This window comes from Misgurnus anguillicaudatus, chromosome 10 (genome assembly GCF_027580225.2).
Source record: "Misgurnus anguillicaudatus chromosome 10, ASM2758022v2, whole genome shotgun sequence".
Taxonomy (NCBI): Eukaryota; Metazoa; Chordata; class Actinopteri; order Cypriniformes; family Cobitidae; genus Misgurnus; species Misgurnus anguillicaudatus.
Window position 1 is genome coordinate 4345889 of NC_073346.2, and position 16506 is coordinate 4362394.

Here is a 16506-nt window from a genome sequence, read left to right on the forward strand (position 1 = left end):
CGGAAGGAAAACGGGGCTAAAGTCTCAAACTAGTCGACAAAAGGGCACCCTGCCCCGTGTGAGGCTCGAACTCACGACCTTCAGATTATGAGACTGACGTGCTGCCTAACTGCGCCAACGAGGCACGCCCAGACCGGCGGCTCCTGGGTGGCCCCTTGCGTCTGGTTGCGTGGCATTTTGTGCGCCACCAGCGAGGAAACTCCTGCGAGGAGAGCACGACTGGGCTTCTTGCACTCTGGCTACCCACACTGAGGACCTTCGGGTTCTTAATATGTTACACGTACAGAAACAACTTCAAGGAGACACAGAGGGGCTATGTCATGCCCAGGATTCCTATCGTCTTTTAAATGGTGTCGAGAATGGCACGCCTGCCGTTGCTGGACGATCTTGGCGCACATGCTCTCAGGCTAGATAAAACCCATTATAAATAAACACTTACATTTGACACATTTGACACAGCTGACAGATTAATGGAATAACGTTACATATCCACAATGCAAAGTCCCAGTTATTCAGTGATCACGTGTTTGGCTCGTCTTTAGCCTCATTATCTAGTAGAAAAACTTAAATTGTGCTAAAGTTGAAAGACTGTCCTATGTAAGTTGGTGACGTGTTCCACGTATTAGAGTCTGTTAAAGTAAAAGCTCTGCGGCCATTGCCTGTGGCAGTAAACTGTACTTCGCACTCACCTCTTGAAGAATCTCTTGTTTGCCTTGTGTGCTCGAGACACAACGCCACCGGTTCTTTTAAGGATGTCGCCGCCGTATGGTTAACTGTTGTCTACATTAGAAGGCAACTGCGAACCATAAAAAGGCCCTGAGACGTACAGAGATGGCGCTTTTTCGCTAAATTGCAATGCCGGCGTCCATCCGCATTTGATCAAGTATTTTCATTGCGCGTTCAAGTAGAACGAGCAGGGTCTGAGAATGGCGATTCCGTTTTGTGACCCTGTTCTAAAACAGTATGATCAAGGGGGAAAGGATCATTGAATGCAAAACCACTTTGACAGCATCCGTTACAGGGCATATGGAGACGGGCTGCGTGTGCTTTTGGCAAATGAAAGGCTTCGGGCACATTGTTCCTCATTTCGAAAAATCCACATTCGTCACTATTTCAAGGCGTTTGTGAAGAAATAAATAAGAATTAAAGATGAGCTGCATGAAGGCAATAAAATCGTGAGTCATTCCAAAAGTTACACCGGCACATTCGCTGAGGAGCGCAATCGACTCGCTCGGGCCAGCTGGGGTGGTCAGGATGGCCGAGCGGTCTAAGGCGCTGCGTTCAGGTCGCAGTCTCCTCTGGAGGCGTGGGTTCGAATCCCACTTCTGACATTCTGTTGCCTTTGTTGTAGCCACCCGTGCTGTGTATCGCGCTTTCTTCCGAGGGAGCGTCCTTTTCAAAGACGCCAGGAGACAGACACGCGGGGGACGACCCGGTTTCCCATTTTGGTAGAGATGAAGGTTCAAGGTTCAATTTATTGCAATATAGTGTCAAACACAATTGGAATTCTTTACAGCCAGTCACGCATGGATGTAATGTGGCAAACGAAACATTAAGACAGAATAAGATATGACAATACACAGTCATATGGAAGGTGAATGGAAGGTGCTAAGAGTAATAATGATACTTACACTAATACTGAATGATAAAAGTAGGAGTAATAGAAACAATAAAGTGCAAACAGTGCATTCAGTCCTGAAAAGGAATTGAACTGTCATTAAGCAGCCAGGCGGCCGTGGGAAAGAAGCTCAGGCGATGCCGGGATTTTGCAGTTCTCGGGAGCCGAAGCCTTCTACCTGAAGGGAGCAGCTGAAACATGGTACAGCCTGGAAGAGATGGGTCAGACATAATTTTTCTTGCCCTTCTCACAGCCCTGAGGTTGTGAAGGGATTCCAGAGAAGGTAGAGAGGTGTTGATCACTCTCTCTGCCGAGCGGATCACCCGCTGCAGCTTGGCCTTGTCCTTGGCTGCTGCAGCAGGGAACCATGTAATTATTGATTGTGTAATAATGGATTTAATGATGGCAGAGTAAAACCGGATTAATATTTAATAATGAAGTTTTGCAGCTGGCCTCCAGAATCCAGCTGTCTTCTCCAAGCATGACTTCCCTGGTTTCTGGCGTTGGGCCAGTGGCGCAATGGATAACGCGTCTGACTACGGATCAGAAGATTCTAGGTTCGACTCCTGGCTGGCTCGATCCTGTTTTTACTCCTTCCTCCCACACGTTGGGTGTCTGCTGTCCTGCGTCAACATGCCTCAGTAGAGCAGAGGACGCACACCAGGCTCTGATTGCTCAGATGGCGGAGCGCAGGACTGCAGGCAGGCAATTTAGCCGTCCAACCTTAGGTCGATGGGCCGGAGGCAGTGAAGCTTTGCCTCTTGGAGGTGCTGCGATCCTTGCCTTCGAAGCCAGCGTTGCGCATAACCCGGCCGGTGAAAAAGGCAAGCGCACGTCAAAAGAGCGTTCCCTGACCGGGAATCGAACCCGGGCCGCGGCGGTGAGAGCGCCGAATCCTAGCCACTAGACCACCAGGGAGGACACGCTGGCCTTCAGGCCGTGGATGCCTGGCACACTGTGCGGAAGGAAAACGGGGCTAAAGTCTCAAACTAGTCGACAAAAGGGCACCCTGCCCCGTGTGAGGCTCGAACTCATGACCTTCAGATTATGAGACTGATGCGCTGCCTAACTGCGCCAACGAGGCACGCCCAGACCGACGGCTCCTGGGTGGCCCCTTGCGTCTGGTTGCGTGGCATTTTGTGCGCCACCAGCGAGGAAACTCCTGCGAGGAGAGCACGACTGGGCTTCTTGCACTCTGGCTACCCACACTGAGGACCTTCTCGTTCTTAATATGTTACACGTACAGAAACAACTTCAAGGAGACACAGAGGGGCTATGTCATGCCCAGGATTCCTATCGTCTTTTAAATGGTGTCGAGAATGGCACGCCTGCCGTTGCTGGACGATCTTGGCGCACATGCTCTCAGGCTAGATAAAACCCATTATAAATAAACACTTATATTTGACACATTTGACACAGCTGACAGATTAATGGAATAACGTTACATATCCACAATGCAAAGTCCCAGTTATTCAGTGATCACGTGTTTGGCTCGTCTTTAGCCTCATTATCTAGTAGAAAAACTTAAATTGTGCTAAAGTTGAAAGACTGTCCTATGTAAGTTGGTGACGTGTTCCACGTATTAGAGTCTGTTAAAGTAAAAGCTCTGCGGCCATTGCCTGTGGCAGTAAACTGTACTTCGCACTCACCTCTTGAAGAATCTCTTGTTTGCCTTGTGTGCTCGAGACACAATGCCACCGGTTCTTTTAAGGATGTCGCCGCCGTATGGTTAACTGTTGTCTACATTAGAAGGCAACTGCGAACCATAAAAAGGCCCTGAGACGTACAGAGATGGCGCTTTTTCGCTAAATTGCAATGCCGGCGTCCATCCGCATTTGATCAAGTATTTTCATTGCGCGTTCAAGTAGAACGAGCAGGGTCTGAGAATGGCGATTCCTTTTTTGTGACCCTGTTCTAAAACAGTATGATCAAGGGGGAAAGGATCATTGAATGCAAAACCACTTTGACAGCATCCGTTACAGGGTATATGGAGACGGGCTGCGTGTGCTTTTGGCAAATGAAAGTCTTCGGGCACATTGTTCCTCATTTCGAAAAATCCACATTCGTCACTATTTCAAGGCGTTTGTGAAGAAATAAATAAGAATTAAAGATGAGCTGCATGAAGGCAATAAAATCGTGAGTCATTCCAAAAGTTACACCGGCACATTCGCTGAGGAGTGCAATCGACTCGCTCGGGCCAGCTGGGGTGGTCAGGATGGCCGAGCGGTCTAAGGCGCTGCGTTCAGGTCGCAGTCTCCTCTGGAGGCGTGGGTTCGAATCCCACTTCTGACATTCTGTTGCCTTTGTTGTAGCCACCCGTGCTGTGTATCGCGCTTTCTTCCGAGGGAGCGTCCTTTTCAAAGACGCCAGGAGACAGGCACGCGGGGGACGACCCGGTTTCCCATTTTGGTAGAGATGAAGGTTCAAGGTTCAATTTATTGCAATATAGTGTCAAACACAATTGGAATTCTTTACAGCCAGTCACGCATGGATGTAATGTGGCAAACGAAACATTAAGACAGAACAAGATATGACAATACACAGTCATATGGAAGGTGAATGGAAGGTGCTAAGAGTAATAATGATACTTACACTAATACTGAATGATAAAAGTAGGAGTAATAGAAACAATAAAGTGCAAACAGTGCATTCAGTCCTGAAAAGGAATTGAACTGTCATTAAGCAGCCAGGCGGCCGTGGGAAAGAAGCTCAGGCGATGCCGGGATTTTGCAGTTCTCGGGAGCCGAAGCCTTCTACCTGAAGGGAGCAGCTGAAACATGGTACAGCCTGGATGAGATGGGTCAGACATAATTTTTCTTGCCCTTCTCACAGCCCTGAGGTTGTGAAGGGATTCCAGAGAAGGTAGAGAGGTGTTGATCTGAGTAAAACCGGATTAATATTTCATAATGAAGTTTTGCAGCTGGCCTCCAGAATCCAGCTGTCTTCTCCAAGCATGACTTCCCAGGTTTCTGGCGTTGGGCCAGTGGCGCAATGGATAACGCGTCTGACTACGGATCAGAAGATTCTAGGTTCGACTCCTGGCTGGCTCGATCCTGTTTTTACTCCTTCCTCCCACACGTTGGGTGTCTGCTGTCCTGCGTCAACATGCCTCAGTAGAGCAGAGGACGCACACCAGGCTCTGATTGCTCAGATGGCGGAGCGCAGGACTGCAGGCAGGCAATTTAGCCGTCCAACCTTAGGTCGATGGGCCGGAGGCAGTGAAGCTTTGCCTCTTGGAGGTGCTGCGATCCTTGCCTTCGAAGACAGCGTTGCGCATAACCCGGCCGGTGAAAAAGGCAAGCGCACGTCAAAAGAGCGTTCCCTGACCGGGAATCGAACCCGGGCCACGGCGGTGAGAGCGCCGAATCCTAGCCACTAGACCACCAGGGAGGACACGCTGGCCTTCAGGCCGTGGATGCCTAGCACACTGTGCGGAAGGAAAACGGGGCTAAAGTCTCAAACTAGTCGACAAAAGGGCACCCTGCCCCGTGTGAGGCTCGAACTCACGACCTTCAGATTATGAGACTGACGCGCTGCCTAACTGCGCCAACGAGGCACGCCCAGACCGTCGGCTCCTGGGTGGCCCCTTGCGTCTGGTTGCGTGGCATTTTGTGCGCCACCAGCGAGGAAACTCCTGCGAGGAGAGCACGACTGGGCTTCTTGCACTCTGGCTACCCACACTGAGGACCTTCTCGTTCTTAATATGTTACACGTACAGAAACAACTTCAAGGAGACACAGAGGGGCTATGTCATGCCCAGGATTCCTATCGTCTTTTAAATGGTGTCGAGAATGGCACGCCTGCCGTTGCTTGACGATCTTGGCGCACATGCTCTCAGGCTAGATAAAACCCATTATAAATAAACACTTACATTTGACACATTTGACACAGCTGACAGATTAATGGAATAACGTTACATATCCACAATGCAAAGTCCCAGTTATTCAGTGATCACGTGTTTGGCTCGTCTTTAGCCTCATTATCTAGTAGAAAAACTTAAATTGTGCTAAAGTTGAAAGACTGTCCTATGTAAGTTGGTGACGTGTTCCACGTATTAGAGTCTGTTAAAGTAAAAGCTCTGCGGCCATTGCCTGTGGCAGTAAACTGTACTTCGCACTCACCTCTTGAAGAATCTCTTGTTTGCCTTGTGTGCTCGAGACACAATGCCACCGGTTCTTTTAAGGATGTCGCCGCCGTATGGTTAACTGTTGTCTACATTAGAAGGCAACTGCGAACCATAAAAAGGCCCTGAGACGTACAGAGATGGCGCTTTTTCGCTAAATTGCAATGCCGGCGTCCATCCGCATTTGATCAAGTATTTTCATTGCGCGTTCAAGTAGAACGAGCAGGGTCTGAGAATGGCGATTCCTTTTTGTGACCCTGTTCTAAAACAGTATGATCAAGGGGGAAAGGATCATTGAATGCAAAACCACTTTGACAGCATCCGTTACAGGGCATATGGAGACGGGCTGCGTGTGCTTTTGGCAAATGAAAGGCTTCGGGCACATTGTTCCTCATTTCGAAAAATCCACATTCGTCACTATTTCAAGGCGTTTGTGAAGAAATAAATAAGAATTAAAGATGAGCTGCATGAAGGCAATAAAATCGTGAGTCATTCCAAAAGTTACACCGGCACATTCGCTGAGGAGCGCAATCGACTCGCTCGGGCCAGCTGGGGTGGTCAGGATGGCCAAGCGGTCTAAGGCGCTGCGTTCAGGTCGCAGTCTCCTCTGGAGGCGTGGGTTTGAATCCCACATCTGACATTCTGTTGCCTTTGTTGTAGCCACCCGTGCTGTGTATCGCGCTTTCTTCCGAGGGAGCGTCCTTTTCAAAGACGCCAGGAGACAGGCACGCGGGGGACGACCCGGTTTCCCATTTTGGTAGAGATGAAGGTTCAAGGTTCAATTTATTGCAATATAGTGTCAAACACAATTGGAATTCTTTACAGCCAGTCACGCATGGATGTAATGTGGCAAACGAAACATTAAGACAGAACAAGATATGACAATACACAGTCATATGGAAGGTGAATGGAAGGTGCTAAGAGTAATAATGATACTTACACTAATACTGAATGATAAAAGTAGGAGTAATAGAAACAATAAAGTGCAAACAGTGCATTCAGTCCTGAAAAGGAATTGAACTGTCATTAAGCAGCCAGGCGGCCGTGGGAAAGAAGCTCAGGCGATGCCGGGATTTTGCAGTTCTCGGGAGCCGAAGCCTTCTACCTGAAGGGAGCAGCTGAAACATGGTACAGCCTGGATGAGATGGGTCAGACATAATTTTTCTTGCCCTTCTCACAGCCCTGAGGTTGTGAAGGGATTCCAGAGAAGGTAGAGAGGTGTTGATCACTCTCTCTGCCGAGCGGATCACCCGCTGCAGCTTGGCCTTGTCCTTGGCTGCTGCAGCAGGGAACCATGTAATTATTGATTGTGTAATAATGGATTTAATGATGGCAGAGTAAAACCGGATTAATATTTAATAATGAAGTTTTGCAGCTGGCCTCCAGAATCCAGCTGTCTTCTCCAAGCATGACTTCCCTGGTTTCTGGCGTTGGGCCAGTGGCGCAATGGATAACGCGTCTGACTACGGATCAGAAGATTCTAGGTTCGACTCCTGGCTGGCTCGATCCTGTTTTTACTCCTTCCTCCCACACGTTGGGTGTCTGCTGTCCTGCGTCAACATGCCTCAGTAGAGCAGAGGACGCACACCAGGCTCTGATTGCTCAGATGGCGGAGCGCAGGACTGCAGGCAGGCAATTTAGCCGTCCAACCTTAGGTCGATGGGCTGGAGGCAGTGAAGCTTTGCCTCTTGGAGGTGCTGCGATCCTTGCCTTCGAAGCCAGCGTTGCGCATAACCCGGCCGGTGAAAAAGGCAAGCGCACGTCAAAAGAGCGTTCCCTGACCGGGAATCGAACCCGGGCCGCGGCGGTGAGAGCGCCGAATCCTAGCCACTAGACCACCAGGGAGGACACGCTGGCCTTCAGGCCGTGGATGCCTGGCACACTGTGCGGAAGGAAAACGGGGCTAAAGTCTCAAACTAGTCGACAAAAGGGCACCCTGCCCCGTGTGAGGCTCGAACTCACGACCTTCAGATTATGAGACTGACGCGCTGCCTAACTTCGCCAACGAGGCACACCCAGACCGACGGCTCCCGGGTGGCCCCTTGCGTCTGGTTGCGTGGCATTTTGTGCGCCACCAGCGAGGAAACTCCTGCGAGGAGAGCACGACTGGGCTTCTTGCACTCTGGCTACCCACACTGAGGACCTTCTCGTTCTTAATATGTTACACGTACAGAAACAACTTCAAGGAGACACAGAGGGGCTATGTCATGCCCAGGATTCCTATCGTCTTTTAAATGGTGTCGAGAATGGCACGCCTGCCGTTGCTGGACGATCTTGGCGCACAATTGGAATTCTTTACAGCCAGTCACGCATGGATGTAATGTGGCAAACGAAACATTAAGACAGAACAAGATATGACAATACACAGTCATATGGAAGGTGAATGGAAGGTGCTAAGAGTAATAATGATACTTACACTAATACTGAATGATAAAAGTAGGAGTAATAGAAACAATAAAGTGCAAACAGTGCATTCAGTCCTGAAAAGGAATTGAACTGTCATTAAGCAGCCAGGCGGCCGTGGGAAAGAAGCTCAGGCGATGCCGGGATTTTGCAGTTCTCGGGAGCCGAAGCCTTCTACCTGAAGGGAGCAGCTGGCTACCCACACTGAGGACCTTCTCGTTCTTAATATGTTACACGTACAGAAACAACTTCAAGGAGACACAGAGGGGCTATGTCATGCCCAGGATTCCTATCGTCTTTTAAATGGTGTCGAGAATGGCACGCCTGCCGTTGCTGGACGATCTTGGCGCACATGCTCTCAGGCTAGATAAAACCCATTATAAATAAACACTTACATTTGACACATTTGACACAGCTGACAGATTAATGGAATAACGTTACATATCCACAATGCAAAGTCCCAGTTATTCAGTGATCTTGTGTTTGGCTCGTCTTTAGCCTCATTATCTAGTAGAAAAACTTAAATTGTGCTAAAGTTGAAAGACTGTCCTATGTAAGTTGGTGACGTGTTCCACGTATTAGAGTCTGTTAAAGTAAAAGCTCTGCGGCCATTGCCTGTGGCAGTAAACTGTACTTCGCACTCACCTCTTGAAGAATCTCTTGTTTGCCTTGTGTGCTCGAGACACAATGCCACCGGTTCTTTTAAGGATGTCGCCGCCGTATGGTTAACTGTTGTCTACATTAGAAGGCAACTGCGAACCATAAAAAGGCCCTGAGACGTACAGAGATGGCGCTTTTTCGCTAAATTGCAATGCCGGCGTCCATCCGCATTTGATCAAGTATTTTCATTGCGCGTTCAAGTAGAACGAGCAGGGTCTGAGAATGGCGATTCCTTTTTGTGACCCTGTTCTAAAACAGTATGATCAAGGGGGAAAGGATCATTGAATGCAAAACCACTTTGACAGCATCCGTTACAGGGCATATGGAGACGGGCTGCGTGTGCTTTTGGCAAATGAAAGGCTTCGGGCACATTGTTCCTCATTTCGAAAAATCCACATTCGTCACTATTTCAAGGCGTTTGTGAAGAAATAAATAAGAATTAAAGATGAGCTGCATGAAGGCAATAAAATCGTGAGTCATTCCAAAAGTTACACCGGCACATTCGCTGAGGAGCGCAATCGACTCGCTTGGGCCAGCTGGGGTGGTCAGGATGGCCGAGCGGTCTAAGGCGCTGCGTTCAGGTCGCAGTCTCCTCTGGAGGCGTGGTTTCGAATCCCACTTCTGACATTCTGTTGCCTTTGTTGTAGCCACCCGTGCTGTGTATCGAGCTTTCTTCCGAGGTAGCGTCCTTTTCAAAGACGCCAGGAGACAGGCACGCGGGGGACGACCCGGTTTCCCATTTTGGTAGAGATGAAGGTTCAAGGTTCAATTTATTGCAATATAGTGTCAAACACAATTGGAATTCTTTACAGCCAGTCACGCATGGATGTAATGTGGCAAACGAAACATTAAGACAGAACAAGATATGACAATACACAGTCATATGGAAGGTGAATGGAAGGTGCTAAGAGTAATAATGATACTTACACTAATACTGAATGATAAAAGTAGGAGTAATAGAAACAATAAAGTGCAAACAGTGCATTCAGTCCTGAAAAGGAATTGAACTGTCATTAAGCAGCCAGGCGGCCGTGGGAAAGAAGCTCAGGCGATGCCGGGATTTTGCAGTTCTCGGGAGCCGAAGCCTTCTACCTGAAGGGAGCAGCTGAAACATGGTACAGCCTGGATGAGATGGGTCAGACATAATTTTTCTTGCCCTTCTCACAGCCCTGAGGTTGTGAAGGGATTCCAGAGAAGGTAGAGAGGTGTTGATCACTCTCTCTGCCGAGCGGATCACCCGCTGCAGCTTGGCCTTGTCCTTGGCTGCTGCAGCAGGGAACCATGTAATTATTGATTGTGTAATAATGGATTTAATGATGGCAGAGTAAAACCGGATTAATATTTCATAATGAAGTTTTGCAGCTGGCCTCCAGAATCCAGCTGTCTTCTCCAAGCATGACTTCCCTGGTTTCTGGCGTTGGGCCAGTGGCGCAATGGATAACGCGTCTGACTACGGATCAGAAGATTCTAGGTTCGACTCCTGGCTGGCTCGATCCTGTTTTTACTCCTTCCTCCCACACGTTGGGTGTCTGCTGTCCTGCGTCAACATGCCTCAGTAGAGCAGAGGACGCACACCAGGCTCTGATTGCTCAGATGGCGGAGCGCAGGACTGCAGGCAGGCAATTTAGCCGTCCAACCTTAGGTCGATGGGCCGGAGGCAGTGAAGCTTTGCCTCTTGGAGGTGCTGCGATCCTTGCCTTCGAAGCCAGCGTTGCGCATAACCCGGCCGGTGAAAAAGGCAAGCGCACGTCAAAAGAGCGTTCCCTGACCGGGAATCGAACCCGGGCCGCGGCGGTGAGAGCGCCGAATCCTAGCCACTAGACCACCAGGGAGGACACGCTGGCCTTCAGGCCGTGGATGCCTGGCACACTGTGCGGAAGGAAAACGGGGCTAAAGTCTCAAACTAGTCGACAAAAGGGCACCCTGCCCCGTGTGAGGCTCGAACTCACGACCTTCAGATTATGAGACTGACGCGCTGCCTAACTGCGCCAACGAGGCACACCCAGACCGACGGCTCCCGGGTGGCCCCTTGCGTCTGGTTGCGTGGCATTTTGTGCGCCACCAGCGAGGAAACTCCTGCGAGGAGAGCACGACTGGGCTTCTTGCACTCTGGCTACCCACACTGAGGACCTTCTCGTTCTTAATATGTTACACGTACAGAAACAACTTCAAGGAGACACAGAGGGGCTATGTCATGCCCAGGATTCCTATCGTCTTTTAAATGGTGTCGAGAATGGCACGCCTGCCGTTGCTGGACGATCTTGGCGCACATGCTCTCAGGCTAGATAAAACCCATTATAAATAAACACTTACATTTGACACATTTGACACAGCTGACAGATTAATGGAATAACGTTACATATCCACAATGCAAAGTCCCAGTTATTCAGTGATCTTGTGTTTGGCTCGTCTTTAGCCTCATTATCTAGTAGAAAAACTTAAATTGTGCTAAAGTTGAAAGACTGTCCTATGTAAGTTGGTGACGTGTTCCACGTATTAGAGTCTGTTAAAGTAAAAGCTCTGCGGCCATTGCCTGTGGCAGTAAACTGTACTTCGCACTCACCTCTTGAAAAATCTCTTGTTTGCCTTGTGTGCTCGAGACACAATGCCACCGGTTCTTTTAAGGATGTCGCCGCCGTATGGTTAACTGTTGTCTACATTAGAAGGCAACTGCGAACCATAAAAAGGCCCTGAGACGTACAGAGATGGCGCTTTTTCGCTAAATTGCAATGCCGGCGTCCATCCGCATTTGATCAAGTATTTTCATTGCGCGTTCAAGTAGAACGAGCAGGGTCTGAGAATGGCGATTCCTTTTTGTGACCCTGTTCTAAAACAGTATGATCAAGGGGGAAAGGATCATTGAATGCAAAACCACTTTGACAGCATCCGTTACAGGGCATATGGAGACGGGCTGCGTGTGCTTTTGGCAAATGAAAGGCTTCGGGCACATTGTTCCTCATTTCGAAAAATCCACATTCGTCACTATTTCAAGGCGTTTGTGAAGAAATAAATAAGAATTAAAGATGAGCTGCATGAAGGCAATAAAATCGTGAGTCATTCCAAAAGTTACACCGGCACATTCGCTGAGGAGCGCAATCGACTCGCTTGGGCCAGCTGGGGTGGTCAGGATGGCCGAGCGGTCTAAGGCGCTGCGTTCAGGTCGCAGTCTCCTCTGGAGGCGTGGGTTCGAATCCCACTTCTGACATTCTGTTGCCTTTGTTGTAGCCACCCGTGCTGTGTATCGCGCTTTCTTCCGAGGGAGCGTCCTTTTCAAAGACGCCAGGAGACAGGCACGCGGGGGACGACCCGGTTTCCCATTTTGGTAGAGATGAAGGTTCAAGGTTCAATTTATTGCAATATAGTGTCAAACACAATTGGAATTCTTTACAGCCAGTCACGCATGGATGTAATGTGGCAAACGAAACATTAAGACAGAACAAGATATGACAATACACAGTCATATGGAAAGTGAATGGAAGGTGCTAAGAGTAATAATGATACTTACACTAATACTGAATGATAAAAGTAGGAGTAATAGAAACAATAAAGTGCAAACAGTGCATTCAGTCCTGAAAAGGAATTGAACTGTCATTAAGCAGCCAGGCGGCCGTGGGAAAGAAGCTCAGGCGATGCCGGGATTTTGCAGTTCTCGGGAGCCGAAGCCTTCTACCTGAAGGGAGCAGCTGAAACATGGTACAGCCTGGATGAGATGGGTCAGACATAATTTTTCTTGCCCTTCTCACAGCCCTGAGGTTGTGAAGGGATTCCAGAGAAGGTAGAGAGGTGTTGATCACTCTCTCTGCCGAGCGGATCACCCGCTGCAGCTTGGCCTTGTCCTTGGCTGCTGCAGCAGGGAACCATGTAATTATTGATTGTGTAATAATGGATTTAATGATGGCAGAGTAAAACCGGATTAATATTTCATAATGAAGTTTTGCAGCTGGCCTCCAGAATCCAGCTGTCTTCTCCAAGCATGACTTCCCTGGTTTCTGGCGTTGGGCCAGTGGCGCAATGGATAACGCGTCTGACTACGGATCAGAAGATTCTAGGTTCGACTCCTGGCTGGCTCGATCCTGTTTTTACTCCTTCCTCCCACTGGTTGGGTGTCTGCTGTCCTGCGTCAACATGCCTCAGTAGAGCAGAGGACGCACACCAGGCTCTGATTGCTCAGATGGCGGAGCGCAGGACTGCAGGCAGGCAATTTAGCCGTCCAACCTTAGGTCGATGGGCCGGAGGCAGTGAAGCTTTGCCTCTTGGAGGTGCTGCGATCCTTGCCTTCGAAGCCAGCGTTGCGCATAACCCGGCCGGTGAAAAAGGCAAGCGCACGTCAAAAGAGCGTTCCCTGACCGGGAATCGAACCCGGGCCGCGGCGGTGAGAGCGCCGAATCCTAGCCACTAGACCACCAGGGAGGACACGCTGGCCTTCAGGCCGTGGATGCCTGGCACACTGTGCGGAAGGAAAACGGGGCTAAAGTCTCAAACTAGTCGACAAAAGGGCACCCTGCCCCGTGTGAGGCTCGAACTCACGACCTTCAGATTATGAGACTGACGCGCTGCCTAACTGCGCCAACGAGGCACACCCAGACCGACGGCTCCCGGGTGGCCCCTTGCGTCTGGTTGCGTGGCATTTTGTGCGCCACCAGCGAGGAAACTCCTGCGAGGAGAGCACGACTGGGCTTCTTGCACTCTGGCTACCCACACTGAGGACCTTCTCGTTCTTAATATGTTACACGTACAGAAACAACTTCAAGGAGACACAGAGGGGCTATGTCATGCCCAGGATTCCTATCGTCTTTTAAATGGTGTCGAGAATGGCACGCCTGCCGTTGCTGGACGATCTTGGCGCACATGCTCTCAGGCTAGATAAAACCCATTATAAATAAACACTTACATTTGACACATTTGACACAGCTGACAGATTAATGGAATAACGTTACATATCCACAATGCAAAGTCCCAGTTATTCAGTGATCTTGTGTTTGGCTCGTCTTTAGCCTCATTATCTAGTAGAAAAACTTAAATTGTGCTAAAGTTGAAAGACTGTCCTATGTAAGTTGGTGACGTGTTCCACGTATTAGAGTCTGTTAAAGTAAAAGCTCTGCGGCCATTGCCTGTGGCAGTAAACTGTACTTCGCACTCACCTCTTGAAGAATCTCTTGTTTGCCTTGTGTGCTCGAGACACAATGCCACCGGTTCTTTTAAGGATGTCGCCGCCGTATGGTTAACTGTTGTCTACATTAGAAGGCAACTGCGAACCATAAAAAGGCCCTGAGACGTACAGAGATGGCGCTTTTTCGCTAAATTGCAATGCCGGCGTCCATCCGCATTTGATCAAGTATTTTCATTGCGCGTTCAAGTAGAACGAGCAGGGTCTGAGAATGGCGATTCCTTTTTGTGACCCTGTTCTAAAACAGTATGATCAAGGGGGAAAGGATCATTGAATGCAAAACCACTTTGACAGCATCCGTTACAGGGCATATGGAGACGGGCTGCGTGTGCTTTTGGCAAATGAAAGGCTTCGGGCACATTGTTCCTCATTTCGAAAAATCCACATTCGTCACTATTTCAAGGCGTTTGTGAAGAAATAAATAAGAATTAAAGATGAGCTGCATGAAGGCAATAAAATCGTGAGTCATTCCAAAAGTTACACCGGCACATTCGCTGAGGAGCGCAATCGACTCGCTTGGGCCAGCTGGGGTGGTCAGGATGGCCGAGCGGTCTAAGGCGCTGCGTTCAGGTCGCAGTCTCCTCTGGAGGCGTGGGTTCGAATCCCACTTCTGACATTCTGTTGCCTTTGTTGTAGCCACCCGTGCTGTGTATCGCGCTTTCTTCCGAGGGAGCGTCCTTTTCAAAGACGCCAGGAGACAGGCACGCGGGGGACGACCCGGTTTCCCATTTTGGTAGAGATGAAGGTTCAAGGTTCAATTTATTGCAATATAGTGTCAAACACAATTGGAATTCTTTACAGCCAGTCACGCATGGATGTAATGTGGCAAACGAAACATTAAGACAGAACAAGATATGACAATACACAGTCATATGGAAGGTGAATGGAAGGTGCTAAGAGTAATAATGATACTTACACTAATACTGAATGATAAAAGTAGGAGTAATAGAAACAATAAAGTGCAAACAGTGCATTCAGTCCTGAAAAGGAATTGAACTGTCATTAAGCAGCCAGGCGGCCGTGGGAAAGAAGCTCAGGCGATGCCGGGATTTTGCAGTTCTCGGGAGCCGAAGCCTTCTACCTGAAGGGAGCAGCTGAAACATGGTACAGCCTGGATGAGATGGGTCAGACATAATTTTTCTTGCCCTTCTCACAGCCCTGAGGTTGTGAAGGGATTCCAGAGAAGGTAGAGAGGTGTTGATCACTCTCTCTGCCGAGCGGATCACCCGCTGCAGCTTGGCCTTGTCCTTGGCTGCTGCAGCAGGGAACCATGTAATTATTGATTGTGTAATAATGGATTTAATGATGGCAGAGTAAAACCGGATTAATATTTCATAATGAAGTTTTGCAGCTGGCCTCCAGAATCCAGCTGTCTTCTCCAAGCATGACTTCCCAGGTTTCTGGCGTTGGGCCAGTGGCGCAATGGATAACGCGTCTGACTACGGATCAGAAGATTCTAGGTTCGACTCCTGGCTGGCTCGATCCTGTTTTTACTCCTTCCTCCCACACGTTGGGTGTCTGCTGTCCTGCGTCAACATGCCTCAGTAGAGCAGAGGACGCACACCAGGCTCTGATTGCTCAGATGGCGGAGCGCAGGACTGCAGGCAGGCAATTTAGCCGTCCAACCTTAGGTCGATGGGCCGGAGGCAGTGAAGCTTTGCCTCTTGGAGGTGCTGCGATCCTTGCCTTCGAAGCCAGCGTTGCGCATAACCCGGCCGGTGAAAAAGGCAAGCGCACGTCAAAAGAGCGTTCCCTGACCGGGAATCGAACCCGGGCCGCGGCGGTGAGAGCGCCGAATCCTAGCCACTAGACCACCAGGGAGGACACGCTGGCCTTCAGGCCGTGGATGCCTGGCACACTGTGCGGAAGGAGAACGGGGCTAAAGTCTCAAACTAGTCGACAAAAGGGCACCCTGCCCCGTGTGAGGCTCGAACTCACGACCTTCAGATTATGAGACTGACGCGCTGCCTAACTGCGCCAACGAGGCACGCCCAGACCGACGGCTCCTGGGTGGCCCCTTGCGTCTGGTTGCGTGGCATTTTGTGCGCCACCAGCGAGGAAACTCCTGCGAGGAGAGCACGACTGGGCTTCTTGCACTCTGGCTACCCACACTGAGGACCTTCTCGTTCTTAATATGTTACACGTACAGAAACAACTTCAAGGAGACACAGAGGGGCTATGTCATGCCCAGGATTCCTATCGTCTTTTAAATGGTGTCGAGAATGGCACGCCTGCCGTTGCTGGACGATCTTGGCGCACATGCTCTCAGGCTAGATAAAACCCATTATAAATAAACACTTACATTTGACACATTTGACACAGCTGACAGATTAATGGAATAACGTTACATATCCACAATGCAAAGTCCCAGTTATTCAGTGATCACGTGTTTGGCTCGTCTTTAGCCTCATTATCTAGTAGAAAAACTTAAATTGTGCTAAAGTTGAAAGACTGTCCTATGTAAGTTGGTGACGTGTTCCACGTATTAGAGTCTGTTAAAGTAAAAGCTCTGCGGCCATTGCCTGTGGCAGTAAA

At 49.4% G+C, this 16506-nt stretch overlaps 22 non-coding genes across 22 annotated transcripts; 12 read left to right on the top strand and 10 right to left on the bottom strand.

Moving 5' to 3' along the window:
• Positions 1–1248: 1248 nt before the first annotated feature.
• trnal-cag (transfer RNA leucine (anticodon CAG)) lies at positions 1249–1331 on the top strand. The gene has a single exon. It is a non-coding gene; the product is annotated as a tRNA-Leu (tRNA).
• A 792-nt stretch (positions 1332–2123) lies between these two features.
• On the top strand, positions 2124–2196 carry trnar-acg (transfer RNA arginine (anticodon ACG)). The gene has a single exon. It is a non-coding gene; the product is annotated as a tRNA-Arg (tRNA).
• A 268-nt stretch (positions 2197–2464) lies between these two features.
• trnae-cuc (transfer RNA glutamic acid (anticodon CUC)) lies at positions 2465–2536 on the bottom strand. The gene has a single exon. It is a non-coding gene; the product is annotated as a tRNA-Glu (tRNA).
• Positions 2537–3827: 1291 nt separating this feature from the next.
• Positions 3828–3910, top strand: trnal-cag (transfer RNA leucine (anticodon CAG)). Its single transcript has one exon. It is a non-coding gene; the product is annotated as a tRNA-Leu (tRNA).
• A 685-nt stretch (positions 3911–4595) lies between these two features.
• On the top strand, positions 4596–4668 carry trnar-acg (transfer RNA arginine (anticodon ACG)). The gene has a single exon. It is a non-coding gene; the product is annotated as a tRNA-Arg (tRNA).
• Positions 4669–4936: 268 nt separating this feature from the next.
• Positions 4937–5008, bottom strand: trnae-cuc (transfer RNA glutamic acid (anticodon CUC)). Its single transcript has one exon. It is a non-coding gene; the product is annotated as a tRNA-Glu (tRNA).
• A 92-nt stretch (positions 5009–5100) lies between these two features.
• Positions 5101–5174, bottom strand: trnam-cau (transfer RNA methionine (anticodon CAU)). Its single transcript has one exon. It is a non-coding gene; the product is annotated as a tRNA-Met (tRNA).
• Positions 5175–6298: 1124 nt separating this feature from the next.
• On the top strand, positions 6299–6381 carry trnal-cag (transfer RNA leucine (anticodon CAG)). The gene has a single exon. It is a non-coding gene; the product is annotated as a tRNA-Leu (tRNA).
• A 792-nt stretch (positions 6382–7173) lies between these two features.
• Positions 7174–7246, top strand: trnar-acg (transfer RNA arginine (anticodon ACG)). The gene has a single exon. It is a non-coding gene; the product is annotated as a tRNA-Arg (tRNA).
• A 268-nt stretch (positions 7247–7514) lies between these two features.
• On the bottom strand, positions 7515–7586 carry trnae-cuc (transfer RNA glutamic acid (anticodon CUC)). The gene has a single exon. It is a non-coding gene; the product is annotated as a tRNA-Glu (tRNA).
• Positions 7587–9348: 1762 nt separating this feature from the next.
• Positions 9349–9431, top strand: trnal-cag (transfer RNA leucine (anticodon CAG)). Its single transcript has one exon. It is a non-coding gene; the product is annotated as a tRNA-Leu (tRNA).
• A 792-nt stretch (positions 9432–10223) lies between these two features.
• On the top strand, positions 10224–10296 carry trnar-acg (transfer RNA arginine (anticodon ACG)). The gene has a single exon. It is a non-coding gene; the product is annotated as a tRNA-Arg (tRNA).
• Positions 10297–10564: 268 nt separating this feature from the next.
• On the bottom strand, positions 10565–10636 carry trnae-cuc (transfer RNA glutamic acid (anticodon CUC)). Its single transcript has one exon. It is a non-coding gene; the product is annotated as a tRNA-Glu (tRNA).
• Positions 10637–10728: 92 nt separating this feature from the next.
• Positions 10729–10802, bottom strand: trnam-cau (transfer RNA methionine (anticodon CAU)). The gene has a single exon. It is a non-coding gene; the product is annotated as a tRNA-Met (tRNA).
• Positions 10803–11926: 1124 nt separating this feature from the next.
• Positions 11927–12009, top strand: trnal-cag (transfer RNA leucine (anticodon CAG)). The gene has a single exon. It is a non-coding gene; the product is annotated as a tRNA-Leu (tRNA).
• Positions 12010–12801: 792 nt separating this feature from the next.
• Positions 12802–12874, top strand: trnar-acg (transfer RNA arginine (anticodon ACG)). The gene has a single exon. It is a non-coding gene; the product is annotated as a tRNA-Arg (tRNA).
• A 268-nt stretch (positions 12875–13142) lies between these two features.
• Positions 13143–13214, bottom strand: trnae-cuc (transfer RNA glutamic acid (anticodon CUC)). Its single transcript has one exon. It is a non-coding gene; the product is annotated as a tRNA-Glu (tRNA).
• A 92-nt stretch (positions 13215–13306) lies between these two features.
• Positions 13307–13380, bottom strand: trnam-cau (transfer RNA methionine (anticodon CAU)). The gene has a single exon. It is a non-coding gene; the product is annotated as a tRNA-Met (tRNA).
• A 1124-nt stretch (positions 13381–14504) lies between these two features.
• Positions 14505–14587, top strand: trnal-cag (transfer RNA leucine (anticodon CAG)). The gene has a single exon. It is a non-coding gene; the product is annotated as a tRNA-Leu (tRNA).
• A 792-nt stretch (positions 14588–15379) lies between these two features.
• On the top strand, positions 15380–15452 carry trnar-acg (transfer RNA arginine (anticodon ACG)). Its single transcript has one exon. It is a non-coding gene; the product is annotated as a tRNA-Arg (tRNA).
• A 268-nt stretch (positions 15453–15720) lies between these two features.
• Positions 15721–15792, bottom strand: trnae-cuc (transfer RNA glutamic acid (anticodon CUC)). The gene has a single exon. It is a non-coding gene; the product is annotated as a tRNA-Glu (tRNA).
• Positions 15793–15884: 92 nt separating this feature from the next.
• trnam-cau (transfer RNA methionine (anticodon CAU)) lies at positions 15885–15958 on the bottom strand. Its single transcript has one exon. It is a non-coding gene; the product is annotated as a tRNA-Met (tRNA).
• Positions 15959–16506: the final 548 nt, after the last annotated feature.